The following is a 19,067-nucleotide window of genomic DNA, read 5'->3' as shown; positions in this document are numbered from 1 at the left end:
CACGAGCTTCACTTACTCCAATTTCCTCGCCAGAGGAAGGGCTACTAATTATTTATATCGACCGCATGCACCATAACGCTAAGGTAAGGTTACTAACTAGCTAGCTAGCTAGCTAGCTGGCTAACTAACTAACTAACTAACTAACTAACTAACTAACTAACTAACTAACTAACTAACTAACTAACTAACTAACTAACTAACTAACTTAAAGCTGGCGCAAACATGGGTCTAGCCGATCCTGCATAATTGCTTATTGGATTTCTCTCAATGCCATGCGTTTTCTTCAGGGGCTGTCACTTCATTGTTAGGAGCAGGTGCGGCTGCTGCAGATTTCCTCCTAACCTGGTATGCGGCTGCGTAGTCTAACGCACAAATACAAGCAAACAAACAAAGAAACAAACAAGCAAGCAAACGAAACAAACGGACAGGCAATCAAGTAAACAGGCAAGCAAATTAACATACGGGTAAAATAAATAAATAAATAAATAAATAAATAAATAAATAAATAAAAAATAAATAAATAGAAAATAAATAAATAAATAAATAAATAAATAAATAGAGCTAGAACCCTTCATAATGACTGTCAAAAACAACGTTAAATTCTTTGAAAATATTACTCATTCTTCACTCATGTGTGATTGACGATCAAAAAATGTTCTCGGCGATGTTTCAACTGCAATTCTTTGAACTCATCTTGATTGCTAATCTCACTTTTACTTGGTTCATGTCTTGCTTCCTACTCCACCTATTGCACCCGAGGAGTGTGATACGCTGTGATTGACGCGCTGGAGGATAAAAGTTGAGCAGGGGCCGCAGATCCCCGCCGAGATCGCGCATCACCACATTCATCTTTACATTCCTTTATAATTGCAAAGGAGTACGTTTATCTGTCGGAGTCATGAGGGAGGTAGTGGCCGAATACTGCACCAGGGAGGCCAATTCCTGTTCTGGTGAGGGAGTGACTTTGATGAAGCTTAGTGGGCCTGCCTAGTTTGGTTGCACCTGAACTAGTATAGCCCCACTAGCTCTCGGCAATATGTATTTTTTTTTCTTTGCCGGTGTCAGGCACCACTCCATGCCTGAAAATGTGGAATGGAGCAGGATTCGAACTTACGACCTTCAGATTTGAAGTCGGGTGTTCTACCTCTACTCCACGCCACCACGCCTTAGGAGTAACGTTAAGAGACAGGAAGAGAGCGGTGTGGATCAGAGAGCAAACGGGGGTAGACGATATTCTAGTTGACATTAAGCGGAAGAAATGGAGCTGGGCAGGTCATGTAATGCGTAGGATGGATAACCGGTGGACCATTAGGGTTACAGAATGGATACCAAGAGAAGGGAAGCGCAGTCGAGGACGGCAGAAAGTCAGGTGGGATGATGAGGTTAGGAAATTCGCAGGCGCAAGTTGGAATACGCTAGCGCAAGACAGGGGTAATTGGAGATCGCAGGGAGAGGCCTTCGTCCTGCAGTGGACATAAATATAGGCTGATGATGATGATGAACGTTTATCTGGGTCAATTACTGACAGGGGACCCTGATCATGAGAAGGAAACTTACAGAAGAATAAAATTAGGTTAGAGTGCATACGGCAGGCAATACCAAATCCTGACTGGGCACAAGCGAGCAAACGAGCAAGCAAGCAACGCTAATGGTGAATAAGCGAGCTAAGCGCAATTTACTGAGAAGAAAAAAGAAACTTTTGTCAGAAATGTAGATGTTGCTTAGCGAAACTCCTAGCAAGCGAAATGTGCCAAGCGTGCCAAGCGCGTGACAAGGTGCCCGGAGTGCCGCAAAAGAAAATCCCGTAGGACAGACGATTTGGCACGGACAGCGTGAGGAATATAGACCTAAAGCGCAGCTGATAAGACTAATTAGGGGCCTTCTGGGGCTCTCAAACGTACTTTACAATCTAGTCGCATGAGTGGCCTTCAGATTTCCGGCTAAGTACAACGGGGCCCCCGTTGCAAAGAATCAAAACCAACAATTCCTGCCCCTTAGCTGCTGAACCACGCCAACAGCATTTGCTCTAGATTTCAGGGATGCCCGACAATAAACGGCTCTGAGTCGTTCATCGTTCTTTTAACTGCGTGAGTAAGCATAATGTGCTCGCCGATGACGGACGTAAACATTTAACGAGTGAATGTCATTCCGCCTTGAGCACAATGCTCAAAGCCAACGAGGAAGCAGGGAAAGAACAGGATCGTCATGTAAGGACAGAACCACGAACAAGAAACACAAAAAATTCCAGCGATAATGGGTGTAGTCGCAACCATAAAAAGGTCATATGTGAGGTTACTGCCACCAGCGTCCAGAATGGGGGATTCTTAGCTTCGCAGAAAACCAAAGAAAAGAAAAAAAACTTTACGGCCTTAATTTTTGTCGTTGGTGGCATTGTTGAGGTCTTCCAGCCATAAGCCTGAGCACAACGGTAGCGTGCTGCTATCAGGACCTAGTTTTACGCCTGAGTCGTTTTACTGCCCAGGATCACACTCTGGTGAATGGAAAGCGAAGGATACTAAAAGTCGAGTAAACTTAGGGGCTAGCGTTGGTGCATAAGGCTAGTGGTCTCTCTTCGCCTTCTTTTTTTACTCTCTATGGTCCTCGGACAGCACGCTGTTTGATTTTAATATGTATGAGCTAGTGTGAAAGAGAAAGAGAGAGAAAAATATATTATTTTGAGATCATTGCCCTGCCTATACCCATAACAATATTGCTGAGTTAGGTTTCTGGCCTCTATTCAGAGTTGCACTCCCATCGATGGCACCACAATGCTGCTTGACGCATGCATCTTGCTTCTGTCGGAGCAAGGACATCACAAGTTATGATGCACACAATGATGACGTTAATAAATGCTCCCAGTTACAATACTCATTAGGGTCACGATGACGCTACGATGTGGATCATGTTCACCATGATAATGTTCATGATTGGAATGATGCATATGATGATGATTTTCGTCATGGCTACAATAACATGATGTCCATGATGATTATAGTGATGACGAGAACAATGACGACGATGATGCACACAATGATGACGTTAATAAATGCTCCCAGTTACAATACTCATTAGGGTCACGATGACGCTACGATGTGGATCATGTTCACCATGATAATGTTCATGATTGGAATGATGCATATGATGATGATTTTCGTCATGGCTACAATAACATGATGTCCATGATGATTATAGTGATGACGAGAACAATGACGACGATGATGATTGTGAGTCTTCAGACAAGTCTTAACAATTCTTAGATAAGAATGAAACAAAAAAATGTCACACAAAGGAAACCTAGCTGTCAAGTACATTATAAGCATTCGATTTTCTCCGAAAATTCAGGTCCCAATTCTTTATTGTGAAATGTTCTGCTTAAACTGCAGCCGAGCTATAAGTTACATCTTTTTTATACTGACAACCGGCACTAAGACACCTAGAAAATTGTAAGCTCATATTCACATTTTAATAAATTATTTTTGACCTTCTTGCAGCTAGTGCATTATGAAGGCACATGCAGCGTACCTTTCTTGGGTTATGAGGCGAAGAAAAAAAAAACGCGCAATATTTAGTCTGCTTTCCCGGACTGACTGTTTCGAAGCGGCTCCGAAGAAAAAAATATTTAAAAAATAAAGCAACGAACACAAGACTCGAATGAAATACACAACGCGCTACGTACACTAACACGCGCCACCTGCACTGAAGCACAACACGATTCATCACTGTGAGCTGAACCACCGTAAGCAACACCAAGTACTTGCAAGACAGCCACCGGAAGAAGACGTCGGAGGAACCCCCAAGAAGGCATGCCATACAAACTGCCAAACACAGCGCGCATTCTCGCGAGAAAACCTAAAACTAAAAAGGATATTTTACAGGAGATATGAAAACGATGAGAGAAAAGCAGGGAGAAGGAGGAGGAATAAACATTTATTGCGGAACCGCGCACTTTAAGATGGCCGGGCCTAAGCCTCCCATGAGGGGACGTCGAGGGCTTGCCTCGGCGCCGCCTCACGGGCGTGCTGGGTCGCCCACGTTTGGTCGTCGAGGGCGGAGCTCCGCAGAGCCTCACGCAACCTCGACGCGAGGGTCGTGGTGTTAATGTGCGTGTACTGTGCTGGGCACTCCCACAGCATATGCGGAAGCGTAGCCGGGTGAGTGCCACAGCACCGGCAGTTGGGGGTATTGTAAACTTCAGGGAATATAAGGTGGAGGCTGGGCGGGTGAAGGGTACGTATTTGTTTGTAGCAGACGCACGGTGGTAGCCTGCGCCCGGCTGAACTTGGGGTGAGGTGGGGGGAAGATTCGGCGACTAAGGTAAAATGCCTTAACGAGATCGTTATAAGTAGTCAGATTGTCCCTGGTGTCCAACTCGTCTCCAGTGTCTACGGCGCGGTTGACTAGTCCTCGCGCAATGGAGTGGGTGACCTCGTTGAGGTTGGGGAGGTGTGGGTGGACAGTGCCCGCGTGGGCCGGGATCCATGTCAGGGAGATCATGCTTTCTTTAGAGTATGGTGCCTGGCGGAGGATACGAAGAGCTTGAGGAGAAATACGGCCTTTGCTGAAGTTAGTGACGGCTGAGCGAGAGTTACACACGATGGTGTGACAGGTGGGATCTAGAGTGGCCAGGGCGATGGCCACTTCTTCAGCCGTTTCGGCAGTGGGGGTAGTGACGCTGGAGGCGTGGTGTAGGACTCCATCGCGTGTGGCGACGGCCACAAATCGTGTGCCATGGGAATATTGGGCTGCATCAACAAATGTAACGCCAGGTACACTAGCAAGGGCTTTTATGATTGCTCCGGCCCGAGCTTGGCGCCGGGCCCTGCTATATTCAGGGTGCATATTTCTAGGAATAGGGTCTGTGTGGATCCAGCTACGGATGTCAGTCGGGATCGATTGTTTGGGGCCCTGTTGCTGATGGTAAGTAAAGCCAAGCGTAGATAGAATAAAGCGTCCCGTTTCAGTAAGGGTGAGCCGTTCAAGCTGAGAGCGTTGTTGTGCTTCAATGAGTTCGGCAAGGGTGTTGTGAACTCCTAGTTGGTTGAAGAGTTCAGTTCTGGCGTAATGCGCGAGGCCAAGTGCTTGCTTGTAGACCCCTCGTATGAGGGTGTCGAGCTTGTTTTGCTCAGCCCGGTACCAGTTGAGGTACGCAGCAACGTAGGTGATGTGGCATATGACGAAGGACTGCACGAGGCGGAGAAGGCTTTCTTCTTTGAGTCCCCCTCGTCGGTTGGAGATGCGTTTAAGAAGCCGTAGGGTGTTTTGAGATTGGGCGCAGATCTTGTTGAGAGCCAAGGCATTGGAGCCGTTGGTAGAGATGGTGAGACCGAGTAAAAGCAGGGTATTGAAATCTTAATTACTCAAGGACGCTGCATGACGTACACAACCGTGCACTTAAATGTTGCACAGGGCGTTCATAAGCAGGGTGATTTGAAAAGCAGGGTATTGAAATCTTAATTACTCAGGGACGTTGCATGACGTACACAACCGTGCCCTTAAATGTTGCACAGGGCGTTGATAACACAATTCTGCTTAGCAAATGTAAGCGTGGTCCAAGTAGTCCAAGCACTTTGCTCTATGAGCAAGTTCGCCCACAAAGATGATTTGAATTGCTAGTAGGCGGTTATGCGAAGCACCTTTATTCTAAGTGCTCGCTATGAAGTTTAGCAGAGGGAAGTCGCGAATGCACATTCTCTATGATTTTCCAATATGAAGCCAACGGACACGAAAGCCAAGGTAAGCTTCGGAGATGTTGCCGGAATATTTTGGGATGTTAAACTTGTTAATTTAACTTATTAGCCTTTATTCATTGCAGGCCGTATTCTGTAACGCTTTAAGTTTTCGAAGAATTCGCTTCGCGAACAGTGATTCGTCGGCGCCTGGGTGACGCCATCGCCTCGGGGCTTGCACGCATATTATGATGACGTCACGTACAGGTAAATCATGCGGAAACCGTCGTCTGCTACGAAGCGAAATGGCGCGAGGTGCTTCGGTGTGATTTGAAGGCGCCGTGTGCCGTGTGCAGAGGCTGAGCGTGCCGTGTGCACGGGCGAGATCGGCGTTCAGAGCAAGAAGCGTTGCCTATCCGCTGTATTTTCCCTTGGTTTATGATGTGCACATCCAGGAAAAAAAAACAAAAAAAAAAACCTGCGCGCCGATTGGTCTCTGTCCCTCCTCTCGTTCTCATTACGTCAGCGAGCCGCCCAAATATGACGTCACCACTAAAGTGAATTCTTCGGAAACCGAATCGTTGCTAAATTCGGCCACTGGATGATACCTTGTTGATGTCATAAAAGCGGCTTGCGCCTCTTTCTCCTAGGTATGCTAATCTTTTTCACCTGCCCCAATTGTTTGAAATAATAGTTTCTTTCGTAATCGGTCGTGATGCAATCGACGGCGCATGCAAACACTTTTTCGCATGAAATATATAACGTGCAGAACACTGTAGAGCGCTGCCTTCTTTTTTTTCTGTACTGTTGACGGCGTGCTGGCTAGATATTGTCTCTCGCGATTTCGCAACGGTCAGTTTTCATGTTTCGTCCCTCCTAAAAAGAAACACCCGGAACGTAGCGAATTATGCTTTCGGTGGCGGTGCCATATCAGCTACGCCGTAATTGATAGTCGCGACGGTTGGCGAAGGATATAGCCGCGCGGCTGCTGTCTTGAAAATTTCATGATTTGGTTGTCGTCAAATGGATCTTCATGGCTGTCTCTAAGTTGAACTGTTCTTCGTGAAAGTCTTGCCGAATATTCCGGGAACTATTATGGATAGGAAAAGGGCAACTGCGAGTAGTGCGACCGGTAAGAAAATTTGCGGATATGCAGGTGTAGTTGAAATGATGGGGGGTTCTTCAACACGCATTAATACGTGTCCATCAGTCTGGGTTCGGGTGCCTATGTGCCATAGAATGGACGTGGTCTCATATTAAGAACAATTATGCAGATGGAACGAACACGTTGGAATGTGTACGAAGTGACGCTTACGTGATGCAAATCATGATTTCTTGCTAGGCAAGTTGGTGCCTAGCAAATCACGCGTCTTGCTATGCAAAACAACGAAAAGCACGTAAAGTTGTGCGGACTGTCGATGTACTGCACACGGCAAAGAATATCACTGCTCCTGACACTTTTCTTTAATTAAACAGGTGGTAGTGTCGTCTGTCTGTGTGTATAGTGTTCTCTGTGTGGTGGCTCTTTCTGCGTTGTTCGAAAGAACGTGTAGTTATGAGAAGCGGGTAATCAAATGCTACGAAACTAAATGCGCTAGGTATACGACTGTCTTCACTGTCATCCTGTGCAACGTGGAATTCTCATACAATGTTTGTGCACCGTACAGGCCACAACCTTAATGTCATGCAATGTTTATGTTTATGGACTACTTCACAAGGTATGCCAAAATGCTGCCACAAGTTCATGATAATGCCCACTGCACACTCATAAGCCATCCGGACGGTATAGGAAAGTCAAACGCCGTATAGTCGAATACAATTTAAGTCAGCAGTGAAGCCCCGCCCACGCCCTCATAACCGCCAGCCACTGTTCCTCCGCGAGGCTGCAAATAGTTCGCACTTCAACCTTTCCCCGTTACCTAAATGAGGCGGTAATCATAAATACAAAACTATAACCACGTAATTTTATACGTTTTGACTCGTATATTATAGCGTAACGTACAAGTACGACAAGTCCAATCAAGTACGACGCCATCTTGAAAAGGTGGCATGGCGGCGATGTTGTTTGTTTCTGTGATTGGCTGGAGAAGTAACAAAACCCCGCGCGGTCCGTGTGCCTTTGTTGCCAACTGCTGTTCTTTCTTAGTTGTATTGCTACTATAGTTTGCAACGGCAGCAAGCGAGACGTGCGTTCTGGCGAATTCCAATTTGTCATTTGAATGTGTCATTCATAAGCATGTCCGTAGGTGTACTTATGTGAGCGCAATAAGTGCCGCGTGAAATAATTAGGTGGACTGTCGAAACGAAACAGAAGCGTGCAGTATAAAATGCGCTGCTGCCGGCCAGTCCACAGGAAGACATTTTGTATGCAAATTGCGAGGTTGGACCGGGGCTATTTCCATCACTGGATGTGACCCGCTTGAAAAAGAAGTCACTTTCGAATATTGGCCTGGAGATGGCGCCAAAGAGAGTCAAGATTTATGAAGTCACAGCGATGTCAGGGTTTCCAATCTTATGGAGCCGAAAGTCCGCTATATCATTCATAGAGCGATGCTACTCGTGACCTTTTCGTAATAGAAGGCTTCAAGGTAAGCACGTCACGCCGCACCTATACCCACGAAGCACTCCTTTCTCTCTTTGTATTTCTTTCTTTTTCTGCTAACGTAGACGATAAATCAAGGCACGCAAAGCCGGCACTTTCTCTTCTGCCTCATTTTCCTCGAAAAGTGAAACCATTAATATGCAATCCGTGGAGCGATGCAAAGCGTTTCTTAGAAGCCCACATCACCTAGGGCAGACACCTCTCTGGAGAGTTTAGCTCCAGGCTAAGCCATGTTATTTGTAGCGGCAGTTTTGTGCTTTTTTTTTTGAAGGTCAAAAACCTTCAGAAGGGTTGTGTATTCCCAGAATTGCCTTCTTTTCTTTCAAAAAAAAAGAAAAGTCAATTTTAGAAGTGAAATGGGTGCAAGTCATTCTACACGGCTTCCATCCTGTTTAGAGAGCGCAAGTTTAATCAGTGCTGTAGAGGTAAGCCTATGCTAGACCAGAAAAAAATGAGCTAACAAAATACCAGACATACCCTATACACACGTGCAAACACACAGTCTAAACACGGCTGCATTTATAAAGGTACATATTTTCGCACTTTAATGTCGGAATGGCGCTTTTTACTATAAATAACGACGATACCCGCCAGAATTCGTATGTTTTGAGTGGTGATGGGTCGCTGAGGAGCGAGCCGGATCTTGTGAGCGACTCTTTTTAAAGAACGAGTGAGCCGTGGTTCAGTAAAAGTGCGCGGCGGTTCTTTTGGAGAAAGGGAGCCGGTTCTCTCACGTTCAGTGATCCGTGCCGAACCGTTCAGTCAGAGCCGGGTCTTCTGCTGGGTTTCGAGGTTGCGATTTCTGACCGACGACTGGTGGCCGGCTGTGGGCAGACTCGCGCTACTGGTACTCGCTCGCAGTGTGTGGTGTGCGCAGCAGTCCCTTCGGTTTTTTGTGCGTCCTATGGTGTGGCACCCGATGCCACCGAGGGAGAAGTAAAAAAGCCTTAATTGGCAAAGGATGGTACCGTTCGTTGCCTGCGGCTGTTCGAACGATGTCTCAGGACTCTCACCGATCGCACATCATGCGCTGCATGCAATAACACTTCCAAGATGGTATTCCGTGTCTTTAAAGATAACAGGTGAACGTACAGTTCACGTGCTGGTCTTCGTTTGTGCTAATTAGTGTAGTCATGAAAATGTCGCCCATGGCATCCACTTGTGTGCATTTTCTGAGAGTGTATCATTAGCACGTCATTCAAACGAGGCCACTGATCTGTTGTGTTGTAATAGTACTTCATTTATTTTTTTTCTTTTCTATTTGTCGTGGCGCATGATGGCATCAGCGCCAGTATCGCGCGTGCGCTGAAGAGAAGAAAAAAAAAAAACGAAAGGTACGTGAGGCAGTTTTGTGCATCTTTCGTATGATTTTTGTATTGTACTTCAAGAAATGATTTCTACATTCATTCGGCATGGCGTTACAGCTCACTCATATTATAGTGAACGTACGTATGTGAATAAATGAAGAAAGTTGAAAGATAATGTAAAGTCATATATTGTGTTCTCATTTTGACGAAAGTTGATTTTCAAGTACCACAAAAACAGCCAAGCTTCTGTAATGACGATGAAGTTACATATTTTTTTTTCTGAAAGAAGCTCGCCGCATTCTGCTTGTCACAGTATCATACGCATTTTATCCCCAATATCAGAAAAAAAAGATTTCATTACTACTAAATTTCACGCGTTTTATATATATATATATATATATATATATATATGTAAATATATATGTAAATATATATATATAGTATAAATATTCACTAAACATAGCGAAAATACCAATAACACGGATATTAAATTATGCATATATTGTTTTTTTTCGACGCCAGGGAACTATAGAATATGCATAACACAGGTTGCACGTTTAAATGAACTGGTTCATTTCAGTGAGCTGAGCCGTTCCGAGCCGCTCACTGAAGTGAGCTGTTTTGCACATCTCTAATCTTGAGTGCTTTCCGCCAGACCTGAAGTTAACAACAATCGGGATTGAAATTTACTGGAGGGAAGCTAACTAGCGCTCCGGCGTCGTGTTGCAGCCTTTGTTAACGTGACGACTGACGGTGGAGTAAACTGTGCATTGCCCTTGCAAATGCAAAACATATCAAAGCAACTACAGCACCTATCAAAGCAACTATCAAATCTCAAAATGTGCAGCTTTGTAAGTGATATTGTGCGAAGTGAAAAAATAGAGGTAGGCTCTTTAAAGGTCAACTGCAACCAAATTTCATATCGGCAAATTTGTTATGAATGAGTTGTATATACCATTGAACCAATCTTGGCTCAGGCGCAGGGCTGGTAATTGCACGGTTCCTTTTATCAGCAGTCTTTAAACAGCGCCTAAACGACGCATGTACCCAGTGACGTCGCTATGACGTAAGTCGCAGCATCGTCAAGTACGAGATTTCTACGGCGACGTGCTGGGTTTCATACATCGTAGCCCTAAACCACCAGGTGCGCGGTTCGTCTGCTTAAGCGCTGGTGTTTAATGGCTGCCAATAAGAAAATTATACAATTACCAGCCTTGCAGCTTTGTCGAGATTGCTGTATGTACTATTCAGTACTTATTACAGTCAAACCCGGATATATCGAACCCAGATATAAGGAATTATTGCGTATAGCGAACAGCAGTAAAATCCCCATGAGAATTTTGCATAACATTTTTATTTTATGTACCGAATTACCTATATATCGAACTTTTTTGTGATCCCCTTCAGATACGATATATCCGGGTTTGACTGTCGTATGTACTGTTTATTTGTACTCAAATTAGCCATTGTGAGATGTCGCAGTTGTCCTTTATGAGTTGTTTAAGTGAATACCAAAAGCTTTTTTGAGCTCGCCATATAATAACAGAGATTCCCCTCTCCTTGCCTTCCCTCTACCTTAAACCACTCGGTTTAAGGGAGAGGGAGGCTAAGAACTGCGCAGTCAGGCTATTCGACCCATTAATCAGACAACGGGGACCCCTATTATTAAACGAGGGAAAATGGGACCGTGTGGCTGTTGGAAGACCTGAGGCCACGGAATTCTGAATATGAACCTACAGTTGGTTGGATGTCTCGCAGGTAAGCCGTATTTTACGTTAAATGTTTAAGTAGCGTATTTCACGTTATGTTAGCGTTGGCAAGTACACACTATGGATTTGATCTTCACGCTTGTTGCAGCATTCTGACTTCAGCAAGTTTAACCGTACCTGAGATAACAAGAAATATCTTATAGAACTATTTTGTGGTATATGTAGTGAATATACGTGTACTAAAGTTCAATTTGCTCCGATAGTCGTATTTAATTTTGCGTCTGATTACTAGCAAATCATGGTTCAGTTTAACTATAAAGATAAAGAAACCAAGTTTGAGGGGCTACCACGTAGATTATAGGAAGTCATGTCTACCGCTAGATGTCGCTACGCTCAACTTATGCAAAATAATTTCAGAGAAAGTCTTCGGATAAACCAAACTCATGCATCCAAAGTTGCCTGCATCAACCGGGCATCACTGGTGAAAAGATGAATTCCCTATCGGCTGTCTGACGTAATATTCCGTCAAGTAATCTTGGAACTTTTATTGCGATAGCAATTATATGGACACTCCAAAGCAGATTTCTGCCGTCGGCGTCGCCGTTGTCGTCGCCGTCGCCGTTGCCGTTGCCGTGAGGTTCCGTATGACGTCAGTGAAGATGAAATCGTCGCCGCGCGCCGAACGCTGTATGTGCGAGTGTAAGGGCGCGAGGGACGCGCGCTTTCACGGGGAGTGAACGCACGGCGAAGAAAAGAAAGTTGTCGCAGTTTCACCTAAAAGGCGAAGCATTAATTGCGATAGCCCATTTGTAGAGAGCTATACAGAGTAATGATATTAGCTTTATCAGCTGTATAAACTTGGACATGCAGCAGCACCGGCAACACGCAGAACTGCTGTCGACGCCGTCGGCGGTTTGCCCGCGTTCGCTCAAAATGCGTGCGGCGTTGGTGACTGTTGCCGGAGTCTCTTATGTATATAGGCACTGGGTGCCGCAGTTAAACGTCGCCTCCTTTCCCTCCCCCCCCTCCCTCACGGCCTCTCGCGCGTCGGAAGAAGGCGCGTTTGCTCTACATATATGGTGATTGTAAAGGAGGAAAGAGACGCCTACTTCTGCAGCCCTTAAGGGAGCACGGCACAGAACGCGCGTTTGTTCTCCGCCGTGCGTTCACTCTCCGTGAAAGCGCGCGCCCCTCGCGCCCTTTCACTCGCACATACAGCGTTCGGCGCGCGGCGACGATTTCATCTCCATTGACGTCATACGGAACCTCACGGCGACGGCGACGGCGACGCCGACGGCAGAAATCTGCTTTTGAGTGTCCGTATAATTGCTATCGCAATAAAACGCGCTTTCTGCTGTAGTAGTAGTAGTAGTAAGTGGTTCATGTGGAAAGGGGAAATGTTGACGCTATCTTCTGCAGCCCTTGAGGGAGCACGGCTCAGCGCCAACGGGAAGGGGTAAGTGGGGGAGAAAGGAGGATAGGGTGGAGTCGCCATGGCTGGGCGAAGCAAAACCGGCAGGCTGTGGCGGCGCGTATCAGGCCGGGATGGAAGGCCTTGGTGTGCCGCAGAGACTGCAGGGGGTGTTGTTCCGGAGCTGTTAGGCCCGGGGTGGGATGGGAGGCCGCGAGGCCGTCCCGCTTGCAGAAATGATGTCTCAGAGGCGTGCGGAGAGCCCTGACGAGTCAAGGTACTCCACGACGCCTCGAAGTGCAGGAAGGTGGTGTCGGCCGGGGAAGAGGAGGTCTTCCTCCTTGCCAGAGGGGAGGCCCAGGCGATGGAACTCCTGCAGGAGTGGGCCCCGCTGCTGGAGGTACGCCGGGCAGGCCAGCAGGAGATGCTCGATGGTCTCCGGCTCCCCGCAGGAAGAGCAGGCCGGGGACGTCGCTCGTCCTAGTCGGTGGCTGCGTGCTGCCGTCCAGCTGCAGCCGATGCGGAGCCGGAGAAGGAGCGAGGTCTCCCTGCGAGCCAGGCCTCGCTGGGGGAGTGGACGTGGGGGGCATCCCAGTGCCACCCGTTTGTCTGGGTGGTGGGTCGCCAGGTGTCGCCGCAGCCTCAGTCCTGTGAAGTCGCCCTCCGTCACGGCCCGACTGAGGGGCACAGTGATGTGGTGGGCGTCCTTCGCCAGGGTGTCGGCTGCCTCGTTGCCCGGGATCCCTACGTGGGCGGGGATCCAGTGCAGGGACACCGGGTGGCCTGCGTCCTGCAGCGCTGTCAGCCGGGTGGACAGCAGTGCGACTCCAAGACTGGCGCTTTCTGGCCTCTGCAGGCCGAGGAGGGCTGCCTTGGAGTCGCAGAGGATAGCCGCCGGTACCTCAGGGAGTTCCTCGGAGAGTAGGTCGACGGCCAGGTGGAGGCCTGCCACCTCCGCTGCAGTCGAGCTGGCGTGTCTGGGCAGTCGACACTGCCTGCTCTTCTGCAGGGCTGGTGCCGTGCAGGCCGCCGTGGCAGAGCCGGTGTCCGGTACCACCGATCCGTCGACGAACACCAGGAGGTGGTCTCCGAGGGTCTCCTCCAGGAGGCAGGCGGCCGTCTGCTGCAGGGCGCAGGTAGGCGAACGCCTCTTGGAAGTCCCGGGAAGCTCCGTGGCGATGGGGACTGGAGGCCTCTGTGGTGGGGGCAGCTGTACCGCATTCGCAGGAGGATTGCCCACCACCTCCTCGTAGAGGCGGCACAGCTGACCCATCCTTGAGGATGGCCGGGACTGGAGGCGATGCAGCAGGCCTCTGCCATCAGGAGCGTGGTGGAGGCGGTCGACGTGCCTTAGCCCCTGCTGCAGGAAGAGGAGTGACAGGGGCCATGCTCCAGCCTCCGCAAGGGTAGCGGCAATCTGGGAGCTCCGGAGGACGCCGAGGCAGAGTCGGATGGCCGCCCGGTGCTGCAGCTCCAACTTTTCGAGGCGGCGTGGCGGCAGCGCCACCAGCGGGAGGGCGTACCGCAGGCGTGATGTGGCCGCCGTTCGTAGAGCTGCAGGGCCCACTTGACCGAGCAGCCCTCTCCACGGGCAAGGAGCTGTGACACGGCCTTGCGGACCCTGATGGTCTGTGTCTGCATGGCCCCGACTGCCGGTAGCCAGGTTAGCCGGTGGTCGATGCGCAGCCCAAGGTACGACACAGTCGTACTCCATGGGATGCGCACGCCTTCCAGCTGCAGCCGGGGAGCTGAGCGCCGTGCCGCTGCTCTCGGGTGGACGAGGAGGGCCACCGTCTTCCCCGTCGAAACCGAGAGTCCGATGCTTCCCAGGTAGGCGGCTGTGGTGTCCAGGGCTCTCTGGAGGGCCAGGCGCACGTGGCGGCTTGACTGCGGCGGTCCCCGCACCCACAGGGCGATGTCATCCGCGTAGATGGAGCACTCCACCTTGTAGTGAGGGTCGGTCGGCAGTGCAGCAGGCAACCGGGCCAGGGCGAGGTTGAAGAGAAATGGGCTCACCACTGACCCTTGTGGTACGCCTGCTGCCACCGGACGGGGAGTGCTCCTTGCATGGCCCACGCGGACCCTGAGGGTGCGGTCGTTCAGGAACGATGACAGGAACCGCCGCAGGTTGCCGCCTATGCCCAGGAGGTCCAGAGCCTGCTGGACGACCGCATGTGGGAGGCCATCGAACGCCCCCTTGACGTCGATGAGGAGGAGCATGACGAGGTCTCCGCTGGCCCTGGCGTCCTCCAGGGTGAGACGACGTCTGCAATGGAGTCCGCAGTGCACCTTCGGCGCCGGAAGCCTGTCTGCTGGTCCGCGAGGAACCCGCAGGCGCGGGCCACCCATTCTAGCCGTGCCAGAGCGATGGCCTCCATCACCTTGCAGGCAGCGGAGGTGAGGGAGACCGGTCGGTAGGAGGACAGCTCGTTGGCCGGCTTATTGCTCTTCAGAATGGGGGCCACGATGGCTGTGCGCCAGGCCTCCGGCACTTGTCCTGACCACCAGATGTTGTTGTAGCAGTCGAGCAGGCGTCGTTGCTCACTGGTGGCCAGGTTGCGGAGCATCTGGAGTGTCACTCCGTCTGCTCCTGGTGCACTGCGACGCTTGCCCCTCCTCAGGGCCGTCTGCAGCTCGTGGAGAGTCAGTGGGTCCTGGCAGATGGCCGCGATCTGGCTGGTCGCCCACTCCGGATGCAGCTCCAGCAGGCAGGTAGGCGGGTTGGCAGGGGGAAGTCCGACCGGCAGGGTGGCAGCAGCGAGGGCGGCCGGGGGGGGCGAAGTGGTCCGCTAGCAACTCCGCCAGGGCCGCCTCGCTGATGCCCAGCGAGATAGCCACCGCGAGGACGGGGTAGCAGTTGACCTTCCTGCCGGTCAGGGACTTTAGGAGGCGCCAGGCCAGGGGGCCCTTGGAGCGGTTCTCGATGGTGGCGCAAAGGCTCCCCCAGCTCTGGCTCCTTCTGCGCCTGGCCTGTCGTCTGCAGCGGGCATCCGCTCTCCGGTATTCTGTCCAGTGCTCTGCATTGCCCGTCCGGATTGCTCGGCGCTCCACGCGTCGCCTGGACGCACGGAGGTTGAGCAGGAGCAGATTCGGGGCAGGGGTATCGGGTAGAGCGGAGCACTGGACTGTGGCTGCCTGGGCGCACTCCATGATGGCACTCAGGAGGTCACAGCCATCTTCCAACTCACTGCAGCGCTTCCTGAACAGGGACCAGTCTGTGACGTGGTATGTTCGTGACCTCGGCCTTCTCCCACACCCAGGGGTGATCAAGATGGGGAAGTGATCAGAGCCCCAAGTGTCGGGAGTTGTAGCCCAGTCATAGGAGCGCTGCTCGGTGGTAAGGGAGAGGTCGATGGCTGTGCTCACCCCACGGCGGACGTACGTGGGTCCTCCTTTGTTGAGTACCACCAGGCCTGCTCGGCTGATGGCGTTGCAGAGGTCCCTGCCTCGGCGGGTGCACCTGCGGCTGCCCCAGTCGGTGTGGTGGGCGTTGAAATCACCGCACAGGACTGCATGTACGCCGAGGCGTGCTGCAAGCCGCACCAGGTTGGAGGGTTCCCACTGTTGTCCAGGACGAACGTAGACGCTCGCCACGGTCGTGTCCTGTCTGTCAAGGCGTACCGTGACAGCACAGCACTCCATGGCGCCGCCTACGACGTCCGAGACTGGGGTCACCGAGTGGGCCAGGCTGCTGCGGACGTAGATGGCAGTCCTCGGCTTCCCCTTCTTGTGGGCACCCTCCAGGCAGGGAGCGTCCGTGCAGCTCTGCGTCGAGCAGGTGGTGGCGCCAGAGTAGCCCGTGTAGCCCGGCAGCCGCAGGTCCTCGGCCACAGTGTACACCTCCTGCAGTGCGAGAACGTCGAAATCACACTGCAGGAGGTGCGCGCACAGCTCTGCATGCCGCCGCCGCAGCGAGTTGGTGTTCCATTGGAGAACACTCGGGCGGCGACGGCATTTCCCAGCTGTGGCTGGTGAGGGATCAGCCATGCTGGTTGACTGTGGTCGGGACTGCCACTGCCTGCAGGCAGATGGCTCGGAGGGGGCTCTCAGCGGGCAGCATCTCCCCGATGGCCTTCAGGGCGAGCTGCAGGCTGGCAATGATCTGGTCCCGAGGGTCCGGGCCAGGCATTGCCAGTGATGCTGGGGCTGTGGAGGGCTCGGTCCCAGGAGTGGCAGGCGGCTGGCGTCGATGCTTCCATGGGCCCGGTGTGGGGGGCCGTCCGGGGGGGGGCTGCCTTCTGCTGGGGCGCCTGTGGGAGGCCGGCCAGTGCCTGTGCATACTACAGGCCCTGCACAGGCGTTGAGGCGGCCTTTGCCTGCAGGGTCTTCTCCCGCACACCAGCACGGACTGCACGGCGGGATAGGGGAGCAGGGGCAGTTGCCAAAATGGTGGCCACCCTGCGTTCCTCCTGCCACCTGGGGCAGGCAGGAGTATTTGCGGGGTGGTGGCCACCGCAGTTGCGGCAGTGGACCGCGTTGGGGCAGCTCTCTCCCTGCTCGTGAGACCTCCCACAATGACGGCCGCTGGATGGCGAGTCGCAAGAGGCAGCCACGTGCCCAAAGCGGCCACACTGCTGGCACTGCAGTGGACGCGGTCTGGATGGCCGCACCCTGAACCGGAGCTTGTAGAGGCTCACATGCTCAGGGGGAACCGGCCCCCCCGAACCGGATCGTGATGGTGTCCGCCTCCCTGGTAGCAGCCAGCACTGGGACTCCCGACTCGATGGCCCCCAGCAGGTCCGCGTCTGCGCTGATGCCGTCGGCGCCGTGGATGAATACAGTGCTCCTGCCTCGCTCGGCAGGCTGCCGGGCAGTCACCGGAATCCCCCGGATCTCCGTAGTGGCCAGCAGCTCCTCCGAGCACCTCGGGGTGGTGGCGTCGGCGGCCACGATGTTGCGCCTGTGATTTACTCTCACAGCGGCAACACCCGGCCGCGCTGAGAGCACCGCCGCAAGAGAGAGGCGTGGTGCTCCTCGGAAGGTGCCACCCACCCCGGATGGGCGGAAGAGGGCCGTGCCAATGACGGCGGGGTCCACCGGGATGGCAGCACTCACTGGTGCCCTTGCGTGACGGCGATCGGCCCTGGACAGCACCAGCTGGAAGCCCTCAGCTGGTGGTGCATGGGTGGATGGGGCCTCCTGTGCAGCCTTTGCTGTGGGTGTGAATGGGCCCGCCAGAGAGGGCCTCGGGGCCGGAGGAGCAGCAGGGGGGGAAGCCTGTTTGGGGGCAGAGCTTTTCCCCACCTTCTTCTGCTTCTTCTTCTTGTTTTTTCCCTCCTGCCTCGGTAGAGTGGGGCGGGGGGGATCCCTTAGGAACTTCGCCGCTTGGTGGGCGAGGCCGTGCTGCGTCGGACCGGCTGGAGCTGAGTCTGCTCGGGGATCGTGCGCGAGCATCAACGGCAAAGACTCGGGCGCGTCACGAGTATCCGCCGTAGCAGACGACGCAGCAGGGCTCGCGCCAGCCTCGCCGGCAGCCGGAGGAGCCACCGTGTTGATGGGCGCGCCCTCCCTCGGGGAGAGCGCGAAGGAGGCAGCGGACGACCCGCCGGGCGTCCGAGGGGCGGCGCCGGCGCTCGAGGGGAGCAGGAGAGCCGACGCAGCCGGCGGATCGGCGGGGGCGCCGTCTCGTGCCGCGGGCGGTGACGAGGAGGCGGCCGACTCCCCCGGGCGCCGGGAGAAGGCGTCGCCGTCGTCCCTGCTCTCCGGGCAAGGTGGGGTACCCCGGTCGGATGCGGCGGATGATGATGATGATAAGTGGTTCTTGAGGGAAAGGAAAAGGTTGGCGCTATCTTCTGCAGCCCTTGAGGGAGCACGGCTCAGCGCCAAGGCGGCGGATGCTTGCGGCGACCGGTTTGCTCCTCCTCGCTCTCTGCTTCGCGCGTGCATTTGCGCGAGGAGGAGGAGTCCATGGCCTCCTCGTCGTCCGAAGGGGGCAGCGGGGCGGCGCTGGCCAAGTCTGCAATTTCGGCGACTTGCTCCGCGGGGAGAAGGCTCGCCTGGGGGGAAGGCACCGCCGGCGCCACGTGTGTCTCGGTGACGGCGGGCGCGGCCGCGGCGGCAGCTGCTTGGGTGGTGGTGACCTGTTTCTTTATCCACGCGTCCACGATCTCGGCGGCGCGCACCTCTAGTTCGCCTCGCTCACGCGACGCTTGTAGCGCTTGTAGCGTCACGGGCACAAGGGTCGCGAGAGACGCGCTCGCACTTCGACGATGGCCCGCGCGCGGCGGGCGCTCTCCTGGCCTGCGGAAGCCCTCCATGCCGCTCGGCTCCACAGTCAACACGCGAACCGCGCGTCACAGGGGGCAAACACACTACAGGCACGTCGCGCGCACAGCACCGACCACGCGATGCGCGCACGAGGCGGCACAGCCG

The sequence above is a fragment of the Dermacentor silvarum genome, chromosome 9 (assembly GCF_013339745.2).
Source record: "Dermacentor silvarum isolate Dsil-2018 chromosome 9, BIME_Dsil_1.4, whole genome shotgun sequence".
Lineage (NCBI taxonomy): Eukaryota > Metazoa > Arthropoda > Arachnida > Ixodida > Ixodidae > Dermacentor > Dermacentor silvarum.
This window is presented reverse-complemented; position numbering follows the sequence as displayed.